Genomic DNA, 8,469 nt, shown 5'->3' on the forward strand with positions numbered 1-8,469 from the left:
AGCCGCCCGCCCGCTAATAAGGGTGCAGTTAGGTGCAGAACAGCCCATCAGCTTCCAGGGGCTAAGGACATGTGGGTAAATGGTGAACCAGTTAGCAGGCAGGGCAGCCGGCCGGCCGGTAATTAGAGCCGGCCGCCTGTCCGCCCGCTAATAAGGGTGCAGTTAGGTGCAGACCAGCCCAGCGGCTCCAGGGGCTAAGTACATGTGGGTAAATGATGAACCAGTTAGCAGGCAGGGCAGCCGGCCGGTAATTACAGCCGCCCGCCCGCTAATAAGGGTGCAGTTAGGTGCAGAACAGCCCATCAGTTTCCAGGGGCTAAGTACATGTGGGTAAATGGTTAACCAGTTAGCAGGCAGAGCAGCCGGCCGGCAATTAGAGCCGCCCGCCCGCTAATCAGGGTGCAGTTAGGTGCAGAACAGCCCATCAGTTTCCAGGGGCTAAGTACATGTGGGTAAATGGTTAACCAGTTAGCAGGCAGAGCAGCCGGCCGGCAATTAGAGCCGCCCGCCCGCTAATCAGGGTGCAGTTAGGTGCAGAACAGCCCATCAGTTTCCAGGGGCTAAGTACATGTGGGTAAATGGTGAACCAGTTAGCAGGCAGAGCAGCCGGCCGGCAATTAGAGCCGCCCGCCCGCTAATCAAGGTGCAGTTAGGTGCAGAACAGCCCATCAGTTTCCAGGGGCTAAGTACATGTGGGTAAATGGTGAACCAGTTAGCAGGCAGAGCAGCCGGCCGGCAATTAGAGCCGCCCGCCCGCTAATCAAGGTGCAGTTAGGTGCAGAACAGCCCATCAGCTCCAGGGGCTAAGTACATGTGGGTCAATGGTTAACCAGTTAGCAGGCAGAGCAGCCGGCCGGTAATTAGAGCCGCCCGCCCGCCCGCTAATAAGGGTGCAGTTTGGTGCAGAACAGCCCATCAGCTTCCAGGGGCTAAGGACATGTGGGTAAATGGTGAACCAGTTAGCAGGCAGGGCAGCCGGCCGGCCGGTAATTAGAGCCGGCCGCCTGTCCGCCCGCTAATAAGGGTGCAGTATGGTGCAGAACAGCCCATCAGTTTCAAGGGGCTAAGTACATGTGGGTAAATGGTTAACCAGTTAGCAGGCAGGGCAGCCGGCCGGCCGGTAATTAGAGCCGTCCGCCTGTCCGCCCGCTAATAAGGGTGCAGTTAGGTGCAGAACAGCCCCTCTGTTTCCAGGGGCTAAGTACATGTGGGTCAATGGTTAACCAGTTAGCAGGCAATGCAGCCGGCCGGCAATTACAGCCGCCCGCCCGCTAATCAGGGTGCAGTTAGGTGCAGAACAGCCCATCAGCTTCCAGGGGCTAAGGACATGTGGGTAAATGGTTAACCAGTCAGCAGGCAGAGCAGCCGGCCGGCAATTAGAGCCGCCCGCCCGCTAATCAGGGTGCAGATAGGTGCAGAACAGCCCATCATTTTCCAGGGGCTAAGTACATGTGGGTAAATGGTTAACCAGTTAGCAGGCAGGGCAGCCGGCCGGCCGGTAATTAGAGCCGCCCGCCCGGTGATAAGGGTGCAGTTAGGTGCCGGCCAGCCCAGCAGCTCCAGGGGCTATGTACATGTGGGTAAATGGTGAACCAGTTAGCAGGCAGGGCAGCCGGCCGGCCGGTAATTAGAGCCGCCCGCCCGGTGATAAGGGTGCAGTTAGGTGCCGGCCAGCCCAGCAGCTCCAGGGGCTAAGTACATGCGGGTAAATGGTTAACCAGTTAGCAGGCAGGGCAGCCGGCCGGCAATTAGAGCCGCCCGCCCGCTAATCAGGGTGCAGTTCGGTGCAGAACAGCCCATCAGCTCCAGGGGCTAAGTACATGTGGGTAAATGGTTAACCAGTTAGCAGGCAGGGCAGCCGGCCGGTAATTAGAGCCGACCTCCCGGCCATTACGGGTGCAGTTAGGTGCCGACCAGCCCAGCAGCTCCAGGGGCTAAGTACATGTGGGTAAATGATTAACCAGTTAGCAGGCAGGGCAGCCGGCCGGTAATTAGAGCCGACCTCCCGGCCATAGGGCTGCAGTTAGGTGCCGACCAGCCCAGCAGCTCCAGGGGCTAAGTACATGTGGGTAAATGATGAACCAGTTAGCAGGCAGGGCAGCCGGCCGCTAATTACAGCCGCCCGCCCGCTAGTAAGGGTGCAGTTAGGTGCAGGACAGCCCATCAGTTTCCAGGGGCTAAGTACATGTGGGTAAATGGTTAACCAGTTAGCAAGGCAGGGCAGCCGGCCGGCCGGTAATTAGAGCCGGCCGCCTGTCCGCCCGCTAGTAAGGGTGCAGTTAGGTGCAGAACAGCCCATCAGTTTCCAGGGGCTAAGTACATGTGGGTAAAAGGTTAACCAGTTAGCAGGCAGGGCAGCCGGCCGGTAATTACAGCCGCCCGCCCGCTAATAAGGGTGCAGTTAGGTGCAGAACAGCCCATCAGTTTCCAGGGGCTAAGTACATGTGGGTAAATGGTTAACCAGTTAGCAAGGCAGGGCAGCCGGCCGGCCGGTAATTAGAGCCGGCCGCCTGTCCGCCCGCCAGTAAGGGTGCAGTGAGTTGCAGAACAGCCCATCAGTTTCCAGGGGCTAAGTACATGTGGGTAAATGGTTAACCAGTTAGCAGGCAGCGCAGCCGGCCGGGAATTACAGCCGGCCGCCTGTCCGCCCGCTAATAAGGGTGCAGTTAGGTGCAGGACAGCCCATCAGTTTCCAGGGGCTAAGTACATGTGGGTCAATGGTGAACCAGTTAGCAGGCAGAGCAGCCGGCCGGCAATTAGAGCCGCCCGCCCGCTAATCAGGGTGCAGTTAGGTGCAGGACAGCCCATCAGTTTCCAGGGGCTAAGTACATGTGGGTAAATGGTTAACCAGTTAGCAGGCAGGGCAGCCGGCCGGCCGGTAATTAGAGCCGGCCGCCTGTCCGCCCACTAATAAGGGTGCAGTTAGGTGCAGAACAGCCCCTCAGTTTCCAGGGGCTAAGTACATGTGGGTCAATGGTTAACCAGTAAGCAGGCAGAGCAGCCGGCCGGCAATTACAGCCGCCCGCCCGCTAATCAGGGTGCAGTTAGGTGCAGAACAGCCCATCAGCTTCCAGGGGCTAAGTACATGTGGGTAAATGGTGAACCAGTTAGCAGGCAGGGCAGCCGGCCGGCCGGTAATTAGAGCCGGCCGCCTGTCCGCCCGCTAATAAGGGTGCAGTTAGGTGCAGAACAGCCCCTCAGTTTCCAGGGGCTAAGTACATGTGGGTCAATGGTTAACCAGTTAGCAGGCAGAGCAGCCGGCCGGCAATTAGAGCCGCCCGCCCGCTAATCAGGGTGCAGTTAGGTGCAGAACAGCCCATCAGTATCCAGGGGCTAAGTACATGTGGGTAAAGGGTTTACCAGTTAGCAGGCAGGGCAGCCGGCCGGCCGGCAATTAGTGCCGACCTCCCGGCAACAAGGGTGCAGTTAGGGCGCCGACCAGCCCAGCAGCTCCAGGGGCTAAGTATATGTGAGTAAATGGTTGACCAGTTAAGCAGGCATAGCAGCCGGCCGGTAAGCGGAGCGTCCCGCCCCGTAATACGGGTGCAGTTAGCTGCAGAACACACCGGCAGGTCCAGGGACGAAGTACTTGGACGGGGAAACGGTTAACCAGTTAACAGGCAGGGCAGCCGTACGGGCAGTAGAGCCGCCCGCCCCGTAATACGGGTGCAGTTCGCGGCAGACCAGCCCCGCAGCTCAAAAGTCTAAGTGGAGAACGGGGAACCGGTTGACCGGTGAGCCGAAGCATGCCAGCAGGCAGGGAAGGTGCAAAAAGGGCCGATAAGACCGAACCGGCACGAGTAACAGGCTGCCGGGGGCGGGTTCCCAGCAAACCAGGTGAGGGGGCGTGGCCGGAGGCCGCGCAGGAGAGCCGCCCGCCCGTGAGTACGGTTAGAGGCAGCAGCGGGCTTCCCCAGCAGGGCAGAAGCCGAAGTGCAGGGAGCGAAATGGTTAACCAGCGAGCAGGCAGCATTCCGGCAGGGCTGGAGGGCGAAAAACGGCGTAAAATAACGGACCGGCAGGAGGAAATGGCTGCCGGGGGGCGGACCCAGAGCCCCCACGTGAGGGGGCGGTTCGGGTGGCAGAGCCGCGCATGCGCGGTTGGAAAACGCGTCACGTCGGAGCAGGGTGAAATCATTAACCAGTCGGCCGCTTCGGCGTCGGCTGGCCGGGCCGAGGAGGGTCGGACCGGGGAAAGGTTCCCGGTTTCGTGTCCGTCGGGTGGTCCCGAGTGCGGCAGGAAAAAATCCGGAATCCTGGGAGCCTTTTTTAAAAAAGAACCGGTCCGGGATGGGGTCGGATTTGGAAGCGTTTGCGGGGCCTAGGTGCCTCTTCGTCGGCATGACTACCGGACGGTCACCCGCCGATCGGCATTTGCGATTTGTTGGCTGGGGAGGTTGGCGGGGTACCTGCAGAATAGTAGGAGGTGGCAAATCGAGAATCGGTCGACATCGCCAAGTGCCTTCTCGAGCCTCCAGGTCTGCAGGGACCGACCCAGGCTGCCCCCAAACCGACCGCGAGGCCGTGCCGGGCGGCCATTTTTGGCCATTTTCGGCATTTTTCGCGTCTTTCGGTAGGTCACGGAAAGCGGCGGCCTGAAGCCCGGGCGTGCCCGGGGAAGGCTCCCCTTCGCCCGCGGGACCGGATTTGCCCCGGAAACGTCCCGAAGCCGGCCGGGAAGGCGGTTTCGAGGGCGAAGCACCTCCGATTGCCTTCGCAAGGCCGGGGAAAGTGGCCCCTGGGCCCGGGAGAGCAAAATCCGTGCGAGGACGGAAGCCCATGAGGTCAGATCCGAGGCTCTTACCCGGCGCCCGGTGGGGGTATTCCCGCAAAGAGCAGCGAGTGCGCCCGGCGACGGGTCAAGTTGCAATTTCTGGCATGCCACTCCTGGAGCTGGTTCATGAGTTCCCCTCGGAAGTCCCGATGAGGAAAGGGCAAAATGGCGTTTTGCGGGCTTTGGGGCCTCTTCGTCGGTAGGACTACCGCCCGACCTTACGGTTGGAATTGTCGGCAGGGGAGGTTGGCGGGGTACCTGCAGAATAGTAGGAGGTGGCAAATCGAGAATCGGTCGACCTCGCCAAACGCCTTCTCGAGCCTCCAGGTCTGCAGGGACCGACCCAGGCTGCCGCCAAACCGACCGAGAGGCCCTGCCGGCGGCCATTATTGGCCATTTTCGGCATTTTTCGCCTCTTTCGGCCGGGATGGAAAAGCGGCGGCCTGAAGCCCGGGCCTGCCCGGGGAGGCCTCCTAATCGCCCGGGGGACCGGATTTGCCCCGGTGAGAGCCCCCGAAACGTCCCGAAGCCGGCCGGGAAGGCGGCCAAGGGCGAAGCACCTCGGCTTGCATTCGCTGGCCGTGCAAAGTGGCCTCCGGGCCCGCGAGACAATGCAGGGTGCCCTCGGTGTGCCCCTGAGAAATGGTTAACCAAACGAAGGACAGTGCGCCTCGGATTGCATTGGCAGGCCGTGCAAAGGGGCCACCGGGCCCGCGAGACGTTACAGATTGCCCTCGGTGTGCCCCTGAGAAATGGTTAACCAATTGGACTTAGTCTCTGGCAGAGAGGCAAAGTGTTTTCAAGAGAAATGGTTAACCAATTGGACTTAGTCTCTGAACGGCAGGCAAATTGTGGCCTTGAGAAATGATTAACCAATTGGACTTAGTCTCTGGCGGAGAGGCAAAGTGTTTTCTCGAGAAATAATTAACCAATGAGGCCAATGGACCTCGGGTTGCATTGGCAGGCCGGGCAATGTGGCTCTTGGGCCCGCGAGAGCAAAATCCGTGCACAGACGGAAGTCCATGAGGTCAGATCCGAGGCCTTTACCCGGCACCCGGTGGGGGTATTCCCGCAGAGAGTAGCGAATCTGCCCGGCGACGGGTCAAGTTGCAATTTCTGGCATGCCACTCCTGGAGCTGGTTCATGAGTTCCCCTCGGAAGTCCCGATGAGGAAAGGGCAAAATGGCGTTTTGCGGGCTTTTAGGGCCTCCTGGACGGTAGGACTACCGCCCGACCTTACGGTTGGAATTGTTGGCAGGGGAGGTTGGCGGGGTACCTGCAGAATAGTAGGAGGTGGCAAATCGAGAATCGGTCGACATCGCCAAAAACCTTCTCGAGCCTCCAGGTCTGCAGGGACCGACCCAGGCTGCCGCCAAACCGACCGACAGGCCCTGCCGGCGGCCATTTTTGGCCATTTTCGGCATTTTTCGCCTCTTTCGGCCGGGATGGAAAAGCGGCGGCCTGAAGCCCGGGCCTGCCCGGGGAGGCCTCCTAATCGCCCGGGGGACCGGATTTGCCCCGGTGAGAGCCCCCGAAACGTCCCGAAGCCGGCCGGGAAGGCGGCCAAGGGCGAAGCACCTCGGATTGCATTGGCAGGCCGTGCAAAGTGGCCTCCGGGCCCGCGAGACAATGCAGGGTGCCCTCGGTGTGCCCCTGAGAAATGGTTAACCAAACGAAGGACAGTGCGCCTCGGATTGCATTGGCAGGCCGTGCAAAGGGGCCCCCGGGCCCGCGAGACGTTACAGGTTGCCCTCGGTGTGCCCCTGAGAAATGGTTAACCAATTGGACTTAGTCTCTGGCAGAGAGACAAAGTGTTTTCACGAGAAATGGTTAACCAATTGGACTTAGTCTCTGGCAGAGAGGCAAAGTGTTTTCAAGAGAAATGGTTAACCAATTGGACTTAGTCTCTGGCAGAGAGGCAAAGTGTTTTCCAGAGAAATGGTTAACCAATTGGACTTAGTCTCTGAACGGCAGGCAAATTGTGGCCTTGAGAAATGATTAACCAATTGGACTTAGTCTCTGGCGGAGAGGCAAAGTGTTTTCTCGAGAAATAATTAACCAATGAGGCCAATGGACCTCGGGTTGCATTGGCAGGCCGGGCAATGTGGCTCTTGGGCCCGCGAGAGCAAAATCCGTGCACAGACGGAAGTCCATGAGGTCAGATCCGAGGCCTTTACCCGGCACCCGGTGGGGGTATTCCCGCAGAGAGTAGCGAATCTGCCCGGCGACGGGTCAAGTTGCAATTTCTGGCATGCCACTCCTGGAGCTGGTTCATGAGTTCCCCTCGGAAGTCCCGATGAGGAAAGGGCAAAATGGCGTTTTGCGGGCTTTTAGGGCCTCCTGGACGGTAGGACTACCGCCCGACCTTACGGTTGGAATTGTTGGCAGGGGAGGTTGGCGGGGTACCTGCAGAATAGTAGGAGGTGGCAAATCGAGAATCGGTCGACATCGCCAAAAACCTTCTCGAGCCTCCAGGTCTGCAGGGACCGACCCAGGCTGCCGCCAAACCGACCGACAGGCCCTGCCGGCGGCCATTTTTGGCCATTTTCGGCATTTTTCGCCTCTTTCGGCCGGGATGGAAAAGCGGCGGCCTGAAGCCCGGGCCTGCCCGGGGAGGCCTCCTAATCGCCCGGGGGACCGGATTTGCCCCGGTGAGAGCCCCCGAAACGTCCCGAAGCCGGCCGGGAAGGCGGCCAAGGGCGAAGCACCTCGGATTGCATTCGCTGGCCGTGCAAAGTGGCCTCCGGGCCCGCGAGACAATGCAGGGTGCCCTCGGTGTGCCCCTGAGAAATGGTTAACCAAACGAAGGACAGTGCGCCTCGGATTGCATTGGCAGGCCGTGCAAAGGGGCCCCCGGGCCCGCGAGACGTTACAGGTTGCCCTCGGTGTGCCCCTGAGAAATGGTTAACCAATTGGACTTAGTCTCTGGCAGAGAGGCAAAGTGTTTTCAAGAGAAATGGTTAACCAATTGGACTTAGTCTCTGGCAGAGAGGCAAAGTGTTTTCCAGAGAAATGGTTAACCAATTGGACTTAGTCTCTGGCGGAGAGACAAAGTGTTTTCAAGAGAAATGGATAACCAATTGGACTTAGTCTCTGGCAGAGAGGCAAAGTGTTTTCACGAGAAATGGTTAACCAATTGGACTTAGTCTCTGGCAGAGAGGCAAAGTGTTTTCAAGAGAAATGGTTAACCAATTGGACTTAGTCTCTGGCGGAGAGACAAAGTGTTATCAAGAGAAATGGTTAACCAATTGGACTTAGTCTCTGGCAGAGAGGCAAAGTGTTTTCAAGAGAAATGGTTAACCAATTGGACTTGGTCTCTGGCAGAGAGGCAAAGTGTTTTCAAGAGAAATGGTTAACCAATTGGACTTAGTCTCTGGCGGAGAGACAAAGTGTTTTGAAGAGAAATGGTTAACCAATTGGACTTGGTCTCTGAACGGCAGGCAAATTGTGGCCTTGAGAAATGATTAACCAATTGGACTTAGTCTCTGGCGGAGAGGCAAAGTGTTTTCTCGAGAAATAATTAACCAATGAGGCCAATGGACCTCGGGTTGCATTGGCAGGCCGGGCAATGAGGCTCTTGGGCCCGCGAGAGCAAAATCCGTGCACAGACGGAAGTCCATGAGGTCAGATCCGAGGCCTTTACCCGGCACCCGGTGGGGGTATTCCCGCAGAGAGTAGCGAATCTGCCCGGCGAC

This window comes from Cetorhinus maximus, unplaced genomic scaffold, assembly GCF_964194155.1.
Source record: "Cetorhinus maximus unplaced genomic scaffold, sCetMax3.hap1.1 HAP1_SCAFFOLD_946, whole genome shotgun sequence".
NCBI classification, from domain to species: domain Eukaryota; kingdom Metazoa; phylum Chordata; class Chondrichthyes; order Lamniformes; family Cetorhinidae; genus Cetorhinus; species Cetorhinus maximus.